The sequence below is a fragment of the Thermobia domestica genome, chromosome 10, assembly GCF_964235325.1.
Source record: "Thermobia domestica chromosome 10, izTheDome1.hap1.1, whole genome shotgun sequence".
Lineage (NCBI taxonomy): Eukaryota > Metazoa > Arthropoda > Insecta > Zygentoma > Lepismatidae > Thermobia > Thermobia domestica.
This window is the reverse complement of record NC_137463.1, coordinates 209,079,858-209,096,626: the sequence shown is the minus strand read 5'-3', so window position 1 is coordinate 209,096,626 and position 16,769 is coordinate 209,079,858. Positions and strand designations below refer to the sequence as shown.

At 36.0% G+C, this 16,769-nt stretch overlaps 1 protein-coding gene across 6 annotated transcripts in view; it reads right to left on the bottom strand.

The window, feature by feature from the left end:
* The window catches only part of Tab2 (TAK1-associated binding protein 2), a 264,341-nt gene that overhangs the window by 222,995 nt on the left and 24,577 nt on the right, over positions 1 to 16,769 (bottom strand). The window lies entirely within an intron of this gene.

Genomic DNA, 16,769 nt, shown 5'->3' with positions numbered 1-16,769 from the left:
AGTAACACAATTAAGTTTGTGATGTTCGTGTTTACACAGCTCTGCATAACTATTAAACATGGGCATTAACTGAAAGTAACACGGTCAGTAATACTACAACAGTGCAAACTTAACAAAAGTCTACTGTTCGTTTTGTTCATTGTGAATAGAATTCTCAGCATACAAAATTTTTATTGAATTATATAAACTAATAATTCGACATTAAATATATAAAAATTAAAAAATAGTGTATTTTAAGAACCTGTAGATAATTAAAAGTAGCCTCAAAAGTAGCTTGTCGCCCAATTTGAAATTTTGGTAGCAAGGGAACTTAAAAAATCGCGCAACCCGCTACTTGTAGCTCAATCTGGCAACATTGCGCATGTTCCGTATCTTATCTTTCTAATGTATTTTGTATGGGGCGACAATATTGAAATTCATTCAACGAAATTCAAGAGGTCAATAATCCAAACTTTGGCCAAAGACAAATTGCATAATTAGAGAATAAATTTGTGCAACAGTTTTTTTTTTTTTTTTTTTTTAAATAATTATCTCCACCTTGCCGCGGTGGAGCGCCTGCGTACTCTAATGATCCCAAGAGCTATGCCGGAGATAGCTTCGCTATCAGAGGGCTTCCCATGCCGGACAGGTCTTTAGGAGTAGGAGTCAGACGAAGAGAGAGATTATGGTAGTGGGCAGGCAGCAGCTCTATCATTACCACACTGAGGCTAAAGATGATTAACATCGGCAAGGTTAAGATGTGGACAAAAACATGCAGGGACAGGATGTCCTCTATGGCTGTTTCACTACGAGGTGGAAGGACCTAGGACACCATCACTTTACTCAGTCCCTAGAAAACAACATGGAAAGAGAAATAAGAGAATACAATATTAGGGAATACGACACTACTGTTTCACAGAGGGTCGTCCCCAGCAGTGGAGGGAAACACAGCAGGACCTCCTCGGTCGTCATCAAACGAAACCCCTGCAGGATAGGGACCTGGGATGTGCGATCGCTGTTAAACGGGAAAACCTGAAGAAAGAAATGGAACGCATGAAGATAGATATCTTGGGAATCGGCGAAGTTAGATGGCCTGATGGAGGAGACATGTGGAGCGAGGACTTCAGAATGATTTACTCAGGAGCTGCAAACGGTACGGCAGGAGTCGGTTTTGGCTTGAATAAGAAGATAGGGCAGAAAATCATAGGAAGTTGGAAATACAATGAAAGGATAATAATGTTGAAAATAGCAACCGAACCGAGAAATATGACGATAATCCAAGTATATATGCTTACATCAAGGTACACAGATGAGGAAGTAGAAGAAATCTATGAGCAAATAGAAGTATTGATGAAAGTTGAAGACCAAGACAATTTAATCAACATGGGTGACTGGAATGTAGTAGTCGGCGAAGGCAAAGAAGAGAATGTAACTGGGAATTTCGGCCTAGGAAAAAGGAATGCGAGAGGTACACGATTAATTGAGTTCTGCAAAAGCCATAATCTGACTATAGCGAACACTCTCTTCGAACAACTACTAAGAAGAAGATACACATGGACAAGACCAGTAGACAAAGAAATATATTAAATAGACTATATACTAGTCCAGCCATCATTTAGAAATCAAGTGAAGAACAGTAAGAGTTACCCAGGGGCAGACGTTGACTCAGACCATAATTTAGTTTTGATGAAGAGCGAACTCCGACTAAAGAGGAAACGAGTGGTAACACCAAACAAAAGATGGAACACAATCAAGCTAAGAAATGAAAACATGAAAAGGGAATTTGCAAAAGAGACGTCTACGGTAGTTTTAGCAGGTGATTACATCGACTCTAAATGGGAAGCCATGGAAGCAGAGATTACAAACGCTGCTGATGAGCATATAGGAAGAGAAACGAGAACCCAATATAAACCCTGGATAACAGCAGAAATATTGGAAATGATGGAACAAAGAAGACAGTTCAAGATAACAAACAAAGAGGAGGAATACAGAAGGTACAGAAAAACATCAACAGAGAAGTAAAGGCGGCTAGAAAAAACTGGATAAATAATTTATGCAAAGAAACTGAGGAATATTTAGTCAAAGGCAATACAGAAACGGCATATAGAAAGATTAGAAAACAGTACGGTGAGAAAAAGAAACGCACAGACATTATTATATACAAGGACGGAACAACGCTAATAGAAGAGGAGCAGATAACGAGAAGATGAAAGGAATACATTTAAGAACTTTACAAAGGAGACAGAGTGAACGAAGAAGATAGAGAAGGAAGAAGACGTGGATGAAAATGAATTAGGACCATCAATTTTACAGTGCGAATTTGACAACGCTTTGGTGAAAATGCAACATGGTAAAGCCCCAGGAATAGATCAAATACCAACGGAAGTGATTAAGAATCTCGCAATAGCGACCAAGAAAAAAACTATTTAATCTTATTAATGAAATGTACATCTCGGGAAAAATACTAAGAGACTTCGACAAAAGCATATTGGTACCTATCCCGAAGAGGAAAGGCACACGGAAATGCGAAGAACACAGAACGTTAAGCTTGCTTTCCCACGCATCAAAAATAATGTGCAAAATTATCGCACAACGAATAGAAGGAAAGATCGAAGAACGGTTATCAGAGGACCAGTTTGGATTCAGGAGGAAAAGAGGAACAAGGGAAGCAATACTGAGTCTACGGTTGATAATGGAAACGCACATCAGAATAAACAAACCAATTGTGATAGCATTTGTAAATTATAGAAAAAGCTTTTGACAACGTAGATTGGAATATCATATGCAGAGCGAAGAAGAATCTGAAAGTAGATTACAGAGACAGAAGAATAATATACCAACTTTATAGGAACCAGACAGCTGTTATAGGAAGAGATCAGAAGGAAGCAAGAATAAGTAAAGGAGTGAGGCAAGAATGTGGACTTTCACCTCTGTTTAACGTCTATATAGAAGAGGCTATGAAAGAATTCTTGGATAAAAACGAGAAAAGCGTAAAAGTAAATGGTCAGGTTTTCAGCACAGTAAGGTTTGCTCATGACATAGGATTGATAGCAGAGAACGATGAAGACATGCAGGAAGCACTTTCAAACTTGAAAGAGACACTGGAAAAATCATGCATTTAATTTTGAAGATAAATAAGAATAAAACGAAAGTGATATAGTGCACAAGAGCAGGACAGAAAACGTATGGCTAGAGGGAGAGAAAATCGAAGACCTTAAGACGTTCCCCTATTTAGGAAGTCTAATATCCTCGGACGGAAGGAGTGAAAAAGACGTAACTTCCAGAATAGCACAGGCTAAACAAGCATTCAATAGGAAAAGAGGATTACTAACATCAAGAAATGTGTCGTTGGACGTTCGTAAACGATTTCTTAATACATTGGTATGGAGCGTGGCGCTGTACGGATCAGAGACGAACATTGAGAAAACCTGAAATATCCAAGCTGGAAGCATTTGAAGTGTGGTGTTGGCGCAGAATGCTGCGCATATCATGGACCGAAAGGAAAAGGAATGAAGACGTACTAAAGGAAGCAAATGAAGGACGACAGACCATGAAGATAATAGGAAAAAGAAGAAACAGCATGCTTGGCCATCTTATTCGACTCCGATTGGATCACTGTGCTGATACAGGGAAAGGCAGAAGGAAAACCAGGAAGAGGAAGACCAAGGATAGAATATCTCGGTGCAGTTACGAAGAAGAGGCCTTACCAAGGTATAAAACAACTCTTCCAAGCGAGAGAAAAGTTTTAAAATTTCCATGTTGCCCACCAACCTATGGTTGAGGTGAACAACAAGAAGAAGAAGACGAAAGGTTTGGAAACAGGTGCTAGTTTACTTAATAGCACTTCGCAGATACTACCTGGCTCGCTTTCTAATTCTTTGATATTCTTAATTTTGATATTCTTAATTATCTTTCAACCCTCGAACTACCAACGGGAGGATACTTTGTGCCCACCGCAGTACATTTTTTGTACTCTTCTAATCGTTACTTTAAAATTGTATATATAACTGCCAGGGTTGTTTTTTTTAAACCAAAGTGGTTTAAACCTGGTTAATAAAAAAAACTGGTTTACACAAAAAAAACTGAAAAATGTTTGTAAAAGTGTAAGTTTTCGTAAAATCTTGCCGAACACACGTTTGTGGGTTATCACGTTTCACTCCCGTAGATTATTTATATTATATTCAGGCCTAAATTCCCAATTCATTACTCAAAGAGATTATGCTACAAACGCAACTTTTTTATATATGTAAGCTCATGAATGTTTCTTCTGTGATTTTTTATAGTTTAATATTATTGTTATGCAACTGCAATCAAAGAAAAAAATTAAATATTGTTTCGTTATAATGTTTACTACTGATAAAATACATAGTTCACATTTTTGAGAAAATAGATTACCATAATTTTTTTGAAATTTTACATACTGTTACAAAATGAGCTCCAAACTGAATCTATTGGTGAAATGGATAGTGTGGAAGGAGTGTTGCAGGATATGTTAGATGAGTATTCAGAAATCACTGGAAAGTGTCTGAAACTAATGTACACTCATGTCCAAAATTATTGTCGCATGTCTATAAATGTGTTGTTGTAGAAATATAATTTGATAACAAATTCGCCCAGTAATTTTTTTATAACGTTAGTATGTGTATAATCGGCAAAGACATGTATGTGGTAAATTTCGTGTCAAAAGAGCAGTAAATAAGAATAATAAAACAAAAATAAAATTTTCTTGTCCATTTACCAACATTTTATTTTACTCATTATAATTTTCGTGTTTATAATTATTTTCCTATGACATTTACCACAAATATACATTTTCCGATTATAGACTTAGTATTAAAAGTACCCTGCAATTCTTACAAGAAGACTGTTACAGATATGCGACAATTATTTTGGACATGAGTGTACATATCAGTTTCGAATGTTAATGTGGAGAGGACTCTCTCTTTTTACCATGATATACGTACCGACAAAAGAACAAATTTAACACCAGAAAACATTGAAACAATGCTTATGTGTTATTTGCATAAGTAAACTGTCAACACTGAATTTATTTTTTTATTAATGTTCTCTCTCTGTTTATTTATTTATTTATTTATTCTTTAAATAATATTTTTATTCAATGAGGATGCTTAGTGTTATTTTTTTTAAAACTCAAATATTGTTTAATATACTCATTCATGAACTCATGTCATGATGATAAATGGAAATTAAGGTGAAATAAAAGGTAACTAATTGTAATTGTCAAGGAAAATAGTGTTCTTACATTGAATTATTATTCACCGACTTATCCCGCTTCACGCATATTTTTAAAACGAAATTACGAATTCTTATTTACCACAAAATCGTGTCTCTAGCTGTAAGTTAATAATGTTGGTATAGTTTATATTAGTAACTTGAGTTGTTGTTAAACCTTTGGTTCACAACTTTGTTTCTTCTCCACATCAAACTACAGATACGACAGAATTAATTCTCATACTCTGTATTTGGTTTCAAAGCAATCGCCATTAACTGGTAAAGCAATTTTGTCCGCCGCGATACAATATATCAAAGCATGGCTATAAATACAGTAACTTTCACAAAGTACAATGTTTATAACACACGCAAACTCTCTATTCATTCTCTCCATTATGCAAACACCCTGATTAGGTATTGAATATTTTGCTAAGATCTCGCAAAACCCTGCTTGAACTAAGAACATGCTGTACGCCGATATGCAAAATATTCCGAATGTCACAAACTGAAGTATGAGATTTTTCCATCCCGTTTACTTTTCATATACAACGGAAATTACTGACAACAGAAGGTATAGTAACTTGTAAATATTTGTAATTATGTGGGAAAATACCGCAGTGCAAACCAGAATTATTGGCAAACAAGACAGCGACATCCAGGTATTTGAAACCAGGAAAAAGAAGTTACGAAGAGCATTATGCATTTCTGTCACGATCTTACTATAAACTGCACAATCCTAACACGCAGAGGTATGTAATATTTTTACACTACAAATAAACAGATAAAGAAAAAATACATAAAACGCAAGACTTTTTTTTAATATACCAATTTCTGAATATGCATTCATCGAATGAAGATCATCCACTTTCATAGTATTGATACGTGTGTTGTGTAGAATCACTTTCATCGTATGGTCGCAGGTTCAAATCTAGAATTTTTTGTTTGTATAACTTTTAGCATATTTTAAAACAAAAGAAAAGAAAATGTTGTTATCGTAGAAAACTCGAATTGTAAATCTTTCAACGGATTTACACGTTTTATGGCCTCTACTATCCCCCCTCCCCCCAAAACAAAGAAAATTTTTGGATGTACATGTCTGTTCATGCCGTTACAGACCTAGAATCCACATCGTTTAAAATATTAAGTCAAAATTTTGAATAAATCTTTTGAGACTTTTCAAGTTTTTTTTTCTTTCTTCAGTAGCTCCCTACCCCAAAAATAAGGTCATTTACAAGATAGTAAGACTATGGCTATTCGAGGATCCGTTTTCGATGCGTTACCCCTGAGCGAACGCGACTAAGGTGGCTGCTCGGTAATTTTACTTTCGCCAGAGTTATAAGTCATACTGTGGGCCAGTCAGGGTTTCCAGACCTTACTGCCACACACTTATTCTCATTCATGCGAATCACGAGAAATAACCCTATTGAGTTACATAGATTTTTCTGTGATTAGCTAATTTTTCAGAATTTCCTTGTATTTTTGTGAATTTTCTTTTGTTATACACGAAACAGCAGATGGCCTATTGTTCAAAAACGCACAAATACGCTCGAGCCTACGTATTCTGCGCGTTTTTATTGATAATGCGTTTGCAGCGCTTTGTGATTAGCTATCCACATTTAAACACATGGTCAGCGAATTCCCAGCGTACGCATGAGCCATAAAAACGCGATGCGAACACATCGAATAGCAGTGCACTAAACCTCGAAAACTGCTACTTTCTCGGGGGGGAAACAATTACACAGATTCTGTTTAGGTCCTATATTTTAGAACTCAGTATCCCATAGGAAACTTACAATATGGTACAAGTCATTTCTCTCGGAAAATCTAATACTAGCAGTTCATTGCTGCGGTATTTTATTATTTTTCTCTAAAATAGCTCGTCCGACTTAATGATATTGTATATTATATATATATATTAGTATTTCTGGATTTACTGTATGAACAATCCCACAGCTGGTTGCTTCTCATGAAGAACAAAATCAGGTTAGTTAACTGGTGGTGTGATTCTTTTCCCTTCTTGGGGCTCAGGTGGCTCAGTGGTAGAGCGCTCACCTCTGGTGAATGGGGTCCTTGGTTCGTAGGCAACAATGTTCGTGGGATTTCTCGGGGTTTTCCCGTTTCCTCCCACCTTCTTCATTCCATCATTTCATTCATTCTTATCATCACCGTCTCCTTCAGACTAACCTGCAAAATGGTGCGACGTAAAACTTAAAGACTTTCTTCTTCCTTCTTTCTTTTTCTAAAGCAAAATGTATCCAATAATGTTGTTTATATTTTAAAAATAAATATTTCGTTGAAACCCAATTTTGAATGCTGAAGAGAAAAATAACCTTATTATTTTGATTTCCTTATTATTTCCATTGTTGTGAGCACTCCATTGTTGCAACGCTGGACACTATATCTCAACCAGTAATTTACAAATGGATCTCAAATCACGCAGACGTATGTACTAATACATCATCTAGTGCATTATCCGTGCAAAATTTTGATGTCATTATTATTTCCATTGTTGTGAGCACTCCATTGTTGAAAACGCTGGACACTATATCTCAGTCAGTAATTCACCAATGGATCTCAAAGCACGCAGACGTATGTACTAATACATCATCTAGTGCATTATCCGTGCAACATTTTGATTTCATTATTATTTCCATTGTTGTGAGCACTCCATTGTTGAAAACGCTGGACACTATATCTCAGCCAGTAATTCACCAATAGATCTCAAATCACGCAGACATATGTACTAATAAAACGTCTGGTTAATTATCCATGCAAAATTTTGATTTCCTTATTATTTCCATTGTTGTGAGCACTCCATTGTTGAAAACGCTGGACACTACCTCAGCCAGTAATTCACAAATGGATCTCAAATCACGCAGACGTATATACTAATACATCATCTAGTGCATTATCCGTGCAAAATTTTGATGTCATTATTATTTCCATTGTTGTGAGCACTCCATTGTTGAAAACGCTGGACACTATATCTGTCAGTAATTCACCAATGGATCTCAAATCAGGCAAACATATGTACTAATAAAACGTCTGGTGAATTATCCGTACAAAATTTTGATTTAATTATTATTTCCATTGTTGAAAACGCTGGACAGTATATCTCAGTAATTTACCAATGGATCTGAAATCACGTAGACGTATGTTCTAATACAACATTTAGTGCGTAGTCCGTGCCAAATCTTCATTTCCTTATTATTTTCATTGTTGTGAGCACTCCGTAGTTGAAAACGCTGGACACTATATCTGTTAGTAATTCACCAATAGATGTGAAATCACGCAGACATACGTGCTAATACAACGTCTTGTGCATTATCCGTTATTATTGATATTTATTAATTAGACACTTCATTCTGTCAGTTAAAAATCTAACGTGGTCCGTCAGTCAGCAGGCTTGAAAGAGACGCTGCCACACCAAGCCATGTGTGAATTCTGCGTTCAATGAAAAAATGTCACACTTATTACTCTCAGAGTTATGGAAATGAAGTATGTAAAAACAACAGTATAGAGTGCTGACCTCTATCGCCTACAGACATTGTTACCAACTTTGTTTTTCTTTACTTAGTCCCACTGCATATACTTTTTTTTTCAGATAATCTTCCTTCAAGTCTTCCTTCTCTTTTTAAGTTGGCAACTTTAGATACTCATGTGTCGTTGACCTTAGATGTAGGTTTCTGGTCGGTGTTTTTTAAACATACTATCAAGTACAAAGTATATATATGGGCTTTGCTAACTTTCGGGGGTGGGGCTTTGCCTGGAAATGTGAAAATTCAGCAAGATATTTCATTTACTTTACTATACTAAGTAAGATTTCGGGGGGGCTTAAGCCCGGAAGCCACCCCCCTAAATACGCCACTGTATATATATATATATCCAAAGATTACAAATTAAAATACTGTATGTTGATGGTGTATACTATATGCAAACCTAAATTACACACTACATAATAATTATGTTTTTAAAATTTAAATATAGATATTTAAGTTATGCTAAGGGAAGGAGTGTCTTTCACAAAATATACCTTTCAAATACTTTTCCATAAACCTATTCTTCTCGTGCAACAAACGGACGTTTCGACAAGTCAAGAATACGATTATACAAAGTAAAACATGCTCCTTTTCCAGAATGATAAAATAAGAGCATAAATCAGATCATTTTTAACAGCTAATTGTTCCCGATAGCTATACGGAAAGCAGTATTGCATTCACAAGCAAATGAAAATTAGTTTACGTATCTAATCTTTCATGTACCTTGAATGCAAATGAAGATTTCTCACAATGTTATGGTTCTTTCGTACCACATAAAATTTTTGTCCAATCATACTGCTGAAAGGCTTAATATAAATGCATTTTCACCAACAGGAAAGTGTCAGGCATTGACGCATTGAAGAGAGAGAGACAGAGAGAGCATCCCATGTTGTCATCTCCTTCAATTTGGCGTCAAGAAAAACATCCTGTAAACCCACTGAGAGAGAACCAGTCGCCCACTCCATGTGTTCTTGAAGGACGAGGCATGACATCATCTCTGGCACCAAGCATATTCGTATGATCTTAGTGTTAAGATTATTACAATAAGTTAAAGTTCCAGCCACAAAGAGACTACGTGAAAGATACACTTGACACATGAAATTAAAAAAAAAAAAAAATGAAATAGTTTAACGTTCCACGATTATGCTCTTTAGGCTAAAGGAGACGGATGATCAAGGCAAGTGAATGATGATGGAAGAATCAGTGGAATGGGAATGTGAGAGGAAACGAGAGTACCCCGAGAAAACTCACAGACACATTTAACACATGAGTGAGTCAATGTACAGCATAACTACTTACGAGTGACAGTTTAAATTCTGAATAAAAGGTTATCTGCGAAAAGTGAATATAAATGTAAATAATGCAATTAATTCATTCCAACTTTCTTTCCTTTGTGAATATAGAACCATTTCATTCTGGAGCTGCCAAATACTGCTTAACTGAATTTTATTTAACTTTACCGTTATCTCATTTTGGTTTATAAGCCGTAACCAAACGTTGTCAAGTTTTCGATCAGTCTTATTTTACATCCCCTTTGGTGTCACTCTATTCTGAATTTATCCAGGCTTAATGTGACAATGTACGAATTTCAAATTCTTGTATGTTTCTAAAATTACACAAATAAATAACACGGGCGTTGTAGGGGCTACTTTTACACCATAATTTTAATCGAATAAGTTTATTTTACACAAACGAACTATAAAATATTATTACTGATCTTTTACTAATATGTTTCCTACGTCAAATACCAGGCCAGAACTTCGGATCGAAACCCTTTAGCAAATGCTTAATGCGGCCACGATTAAATAGGCCTTGTGCAGAGTCATTTTGATGCATGATTAGCGTCAAACTAAAGGCCTGGCTACTGCAGGAAACATGTTAGTCGAACTCTTTCGTTAGGCACTAATCAAGTGTCAAAACGACTCTGCATAAGGCTCAATAGGTAATTACTAAAACGCTCGACTAACATGTTTCCTGCAGTAGTCAGGCCTTTAGTATGACGCTAACCATACGTCAAAACGATCCTGTATAAGGTCCAATATATTTAAAATAAATAAATACATACATATACATACATACATACATATACATACATACATAGATACATACATACACACATACACACACACACAGAGAGAGAGAGAGAGAGAGAGAGAGAGAGAGAGAGAGAGAGAGAGTCCGTACACGCCAGCTAACATAAAGAGTGCAGGCTTTGAATTCTACGAATACAACGTACTCAGCTGATCCGTAGTTACCAGTGGCGTATCCAATGGGGAGTTTGGGGATTTAACCCCGTCCCTTTGAGCACGATATTAAGGACACATGTCCTAAAAGGACATGGAAATGAGTGCTTTTAACATCCTCCCTGACAAAATTCAGCGTATGCTATTGCCAGTTACTACTTCATGTTTTTGTATCTGAAAATGCTTACTCATGGAGAACCTTGCTGAAATAGAACGATTATACTGAGGTAGTTTTATATCCAGTTAAAAGACTATCTAATACATCCATCGCCACTGAATCTCCGGAACGCAGACGACTAAGTGTATCAGTATGCTTCGAACAAGAAAAACACTTTCTTTAAATTCTTGATTAAAAACGAGAATGCTGAACACCTCTTGTACATGTTGGCAGCAGAAGTGCGCAGGAAACTAGTGTTCCTCCATTTTAAAAATGGCCATCGTCGTGACTTCCTTCAGATCTATTTTTTTAATACATACGGTACATTAAATACATTTCACGCCTGTGCAGACTTTTAACAACTCCTTTTTCTTCGCTATTAAAGACATTGTATAAATAAAAACTTTTCCCATTAACATTTCCTTTGTCACGAAGTAATCATGTCCACAAATCGTTCTTTTGTCCTTGTATGTTTTATTTAAGCGAACCATAGTCTAGCACGGGGCAATAATAACATTGAAGGACGGGTTCTGTACCACTTCCATCGAGCAAGAGCGGCCAAGTCAAACACAGCTGATGGTCGTTTAAATCTTGCCAGGTATAGAACGTGTAAACATACGACACCGCAATAATCACTGTTCTGGTTAACCTTTTAGTTCGGAAGTTATTCTAGAAACTTTTTGCAGAGCACAACTTCCAATGGCCGATGGAACAAAAGCAGTCACTAGCAAGGATATCAACATATACACTACAAAAACCTTACAGGGATCAAAATCTTAGAAGTAAACATTACATTTACATTTTTTAAAAAAAAGCTGAAATCGCAAACAAAAAAGAAACAAAAACATAAATATTAGTTTGTATTTTGTCTTCTTTTAATATTCTGTTTCTTGAACGTTATTGGAGCAGCATATATACGTTGTTTTCTTTGTTAGTGACATTAGCTAGCAATAAATCCTTGGCAGAAAATGTAAATGTGTTATAAATTGTACAAATTACAGGATTTTTTTTTTTTTTTAAAGAAAGAACGTAAATATTTCAAACCCATCATATGTATATATATCATGAGTCTTGCAAGTTTCAGAAACACTACATGCACATAATTTTGCTTTACATCAACTCAGTATGAAAGGCAGGGCCTATTAATAAAGTGAGATTCGCATTACTAGAGTATTATCCGAAGAATTGTAATACAACCAGGATTTGAAGCTTCTACTACGTGCATCAAAAGCGAGTTCTCTAACCATGACAGAGGAAGCGAAATATGGTACCCAAGCAGTAGATAACGAAAATATCCCGAGGAATGTAGCTTTTGTCCCTGATAATACCATACCCACACACACCTTGGTTGGCTGAACTGGAGTTGAACGTCCCTTTCAGCACCGAGGCTATACCAGAAGTGAGCATACAGCTTACTACAGTGTATCCTACAGTGAGCTCTGACCAGGAATCGAACACAGATCTCTAGCCTCGAGGTGCGTAGGCTAACCATATAGCCACAAGTACATGTTAATTGAAGGGTAAGGGGAAAAAACAAGGAATGTCCATGTATGAGCTTTTTCGGGTGCTTTGTCCTATCTGTTGGTGACTCTTGGTACTATTTGACTGTATATGCCATGCATGCGTAGATGTAAAAATGTCTATGTAAAAAGGGGCAAAAGATGTAACTAACCCATTCTTTTTACGTGGTTTTCAATATTAAAATGCCGTTTTCTCGAAAATGCAGTTTTGTGACATTCCTTCTTTTTTTCCTTACCCTTCAATTGTAATACTTAGTCTTCTTAATTGAGTTGTCACACAACTTAAAACGGAAATACAAATAGAACCAACCAATCTGAATCTGTCATGTGGAATATATTGTTATAGAAACTACTTTCAGTGTCCATAGTTCTAATTCTTATTGCTCGAATAATTACGGGAAAAGATCTAAGAACATCCAAGGCTGACAAACGGAAATTTCGACAAAAATTATTCACTTTCGCTAATTTTCCATAATTACATAACTTTCTCTGAAGCGTTATCTTGGTGGCAATGTGCCTTCCCGACACGATAAAATACAAATAAGCGCTTCCACCATGCAAAAGAAATGTATGCTATTGCCTCAATAATTCTGGTCTTTTGAAGAAATCAGAAGTGAGGGCACACGCTCTTTTCGTATAGGCTACATTAAAGGACTTCTAAATGTAAAGACAAGAGAATTGCAAATGTTTTATGAATATGAAGCTCGAGCAACTTTTGAAACCGACTTTCAATTTCATTGCAACCAATATTTTATAACAGTAATTATTTTTCTGATTTCTTTGAAATAAAGTCACATGATTCGATTTAAGTGACCTCTTCTTCAAATCTAATTAAATTTTCTATTTTAATGATTACATTTAATTTAAGAAATATTAAATTTATATATAACGCAAATTTATTGTTAAAAAACAAGGAACATTTAACTAGAAGAAAAAAACATTAAAATTTCGGTCAACTTAAAAAACGAAAAATAATTCCCCGCCTAACTCAATATACAAGAAAATACATTTGGCGTAGGTATTCAATACCGCTAAGGCGTTTAGAATCTGCTCAACACAATGATATTGAATCTTATATGAAGCAGGGGATAAAAATAGTGATATCTCAAGAATATACAGGATGTTTCAAAATAACACCGACAATGTTTGGGAGGTGATACGTAACACCAAGGAAAGACAAGTATCGACCAATGTGGGTCCAGAAATGTGTCATTTCAGAGTTATAGGCTGCCGAAAACATGAAAAAATGAACTTTAAAAGTTCATAGCTTCCATACTATGGAACCTACAGTAGTCAGGTCACAAGGTGTATACTAAAATTCCAAAATGAAATTTCGTGACTTTTTCTTTACCAAACCACAAAAATTTGTAACATTATCAAGAACGAATTTGGGTGCGAATTAGGCTGAATTTTCATGCATGCGATAGAAGTGTGCTTTGCTTGTGATTTGGTAGCGTCTAAATCCGACCACAGACATTTTAGGTGGTGAATTTTGACGTTTTATACAACAAAATTTTTCAGTCTGTACTTATATTTGTACAAGTTTTTAAAAAATCGTGACCCAAAAGCTAAATTTCGTGACTTTTTCTTGACTTTCATGACCGTTTTTTGATTGCGTGTTTTTTTCATGACTTTCGTGACCGATAGACACCCTGGGTCAAGACTTGACTTAGGAACTAATAGGTGCGCTATCCAACAATACATGTTTCAGAATCCTGCGATACTCACGCAACAATTTTTAAAGAGAGAGTTTGGCTACGGGCATATAATTTGAAGTACTCACCAACTACCTCTATAAAAACTGTAGCGGAAGTACGCAGCATTCTGAAACATGGAAATTCGGATAGGGTACATAGGTAGTTCCTAAGTGAAGTCCAGACCCAACTACGGTAAGACCCATATTATTGGTGCTATGGACCTTTAAAGTTTTTCGTAGCTCAGTGGTACAGCATTCACCTCTGGTGTCTGGGGTCCCGGGTTCGATCCCAGCCTCCGCCAAAAGTGAACTTCGTGATGGACAAACACCGTGTGCGGAGTTCTCCCGTTTCCTCCCACTTCATTACACCATTTCATTCATTTGTCATCATCACCGTCTCCTTTAGCCTAACCAGCATAATCGTGGGACATAAAACTCAAAGATTTCATTTTTCTTTGTTTCTTGTGTGTGTGTTTTCGGCAGGGTATAACTCCGAAATGACGGGCTTCTGCACCCATGTCGGTCTATACTTTTGGTCTTTTTGACTCCTAGAAATAACAGAAAATAAGTACTTGCACCGGGATACGGACAAATTCTCGCTGCCCAAAATCTCGCCTGGTTAAAACCTCGCGGACTAAAATCTTGCTTGGCCAAATCCTTGAGGAATGAAACCTTTCCTTAAACTTTGCCTAATGAGTTTCTTAATATCCAATTCCATATTACAAATAATAATAATAATAATAATAATAATAATAATAATAATAATAATAATAGAAGAAGAATATACAAAATATCGTGAGCGTGGACTTTCTCGGGGTATTACCGTTTCCTCCCATTTTCTTCTTTCCATCATTTCCTTCATGCTGATCATCTACGTCTCCTTTAACCTACAAGACATATTCGAGGGACGTAAAAATCAGATATACTTTCATACTTTCATAAATATTATTAGATTTTGTTAGAATTTCCTAAGGTCACCGTCAAAGTGAAAAAAAAAAAAAAAAAACATCCCAGCCTCAAACCCCATATATGTTGAAAATTTGATCGACACCAGTCGAATGATTCAAGAGTTATTAAGTCACAAACGCAGCCACTTTCATTGTTATGTATTTCTATATGTCTCCCCTTTCCTGTCAAAGTGAAATTATAAAAACCATCTCAGGCTCGAACCTGACAAATTAGATCGAGATTAGTCTCGTGGTTCAAGTTACTAAGTTTCATTTATTTTTAGGTATCTCCCCTTCCCCTTCGTTGTGCCGTCAAAATGAAATTATAAAATACATTCGAGGCTCGAACCTCATCTATGTTGAAAATTTCATCGAGATCGGTCGGGTGGCTCAAGAAGTATGGTGTCACAAACATAGTCATTTTCATTTTTATATAGGATAGATTTTCAAATCACGCGTTAGAATTTTTTCTTCTCATTATTTTAATGCAATTACGTGTTATTACCAAATATGTACATATAGCAATTTATAGAGCATTCTTCATCGAAGAAATCGTAGTGTCTACGTTTTATAGTGACGACATTTCTTCCCAGGTAAGATTTTGGATATGGCGAGATTTTGGACATGCGAGGTTTCGGCCTGGCGAGATTTTGGCCAGATGAGGTTTCCGCCCATCGAGATTTTGGGCCTCGAGGTTTTGGTCTGCGAGGATTTGTATCCAAACCATTTGCACCACAGTTTCATGACCTGAATATTATTCAAAGACAAAACAGAGATATTCGTTTTACTAAAAGCATACGTGTGAATATGAAAAACTGTACACTTGTTCTTGTATTCTACACTAAAAAAAAAAAAAAAAAATGCTGACCTACTCTTAAAATTACAAAATACCACGGAGGATTGAAAAAGTGCTAGGAGGAAATATCTTGTTATTTAAGTGTAACAGTTTACTGTCACCAACACCCCATCATCTCCAGTGATTACAAAATGGGTGTTTCATCATCGTGGCATTTGTCACAAGAAGGAAGATTTGAAAAAAAAAAAAAAAAAATGCGTTCACTTAGTTCTGTTCTTTCTCGCTCTGCTCATTCGTCTCGTGACATGTTGACAGTCTGCACAGTCATCGATCACAGTTGACAACATCTGCCTCCTTTATACCTTCTTCTCCTCACAGGCTATTTCTATCCTTTCATTCGCTTTCCACTTCCAATATTTACACAAATAAAATTACACAACTTCTCAGACATAATCAGAACTTTGTTTATTTAAACCAATTCTTTCACTGATACAATTTAAACTAATCAGCATACTACTAATATACTGCTAAACAGTATAGTAAAAGGAAGTAAAGGAGCTAAATTAGTAAAGGAAGTCATCTTTTAGCTCACATGTTGGTTGATAGTTGGATTAGAGTTTAACATCACTTTCCAGCACCAAGGCTACTATATGAGACATT